The sequence below is a fragment of the Rhyacophila brunnea genome, unplaced genomic scaffold, assembly GCF_057557595.1.
Source record: "Rhyacophila brunnea isolate RB1 unplaced genomic scaffold, BYU_Rbru_1.0 scaffold_51, whole genome shotgun sequence".
Taxonomy (NCBI): Eukaryota; Metazoa; Arthropoda; class Insecta; order Trichoptera; family Rhyacophilidae; genus Rhyacophila; species Rhyacophila brunnea.
The window spans coordinates 1,755,501-1,756,229 of record NW_028233182.1 but is presented as its reverse complement, the minus strand read 5'-3'; the positions used below and the strand labels follow the sequence as shown (position 1 = coordinate 1,756,229).

The 729-nt window shown below is 28.0% G+C and overlaps 1 non-coding gene across 1 annotated transcript; it reads left to right on the top strand.

Moving 5' to 3' along the window:
• Positions 1-332: 332 nt before the first annotated feature.
• LOC147065832 (RNase MRP) lies at positions 333-490 on the top strand. The gene has a single exon (XR_015071688.1).
• Positions 491-729: the final 239 nt, after the last annotated feature.

Sequence of the window (729 nt, the reverse complement as noted above, 5' to 3'; positions counted from 1 at the left end):
TAGTATACTGTATAAAAATAATGTCTGCTACAATTTTAATTATTGTCATAATATTGTTGATATGATTTAACGACAACGAAAACACTTTATTTATTGTCTAATATACTCTTTCAAGAAACCATGCACAAATGAGTTTTTATATTTTTGTTTCCCTATAATTTTATCAAACCTTCATTTTAGAATAATTTATTTGATTTCAAATACTATTTTTTGAATTTGAGATTCAATTCATGTTTTATTTCGATTTTGCCTACGTTCTGTGGCTATATTTATTTTGATTTAAAAACCATATTTTTTAAATTAATTTAAGTTGATATTTTTAACCCAATGTTGAAAATCTCGAAGAACAGCATCGGAGTAGAAATACTCTGGGGAAAGTCCTCGGACATTTGCAGAGATGCACCTTGAAAAGGGTTTTTTCGTCATTGCGATAGTTATGCTGTTAGGTATATTGGTCTACCAACTCGATGAGGCTTACTCTCGAGAGTTTCAACCATTTAAGCTAGTTTTTTTATTTCACTGAATATAATTTTTTGATAAGTAAATTCAACAAGGACTGATATTCATTTTGTGATTTAAATACATGTCTAATCTTTATACCCTTCGAAGAAAAGCAATTTACAATCAAAGGCATCCCTCTCTTCGTATTAACCCTGCTATTTATTTAAACATAACTTATATATCTTGGAATATTTAATATGTTATTACCTACCTAGACTGTGAATTTTG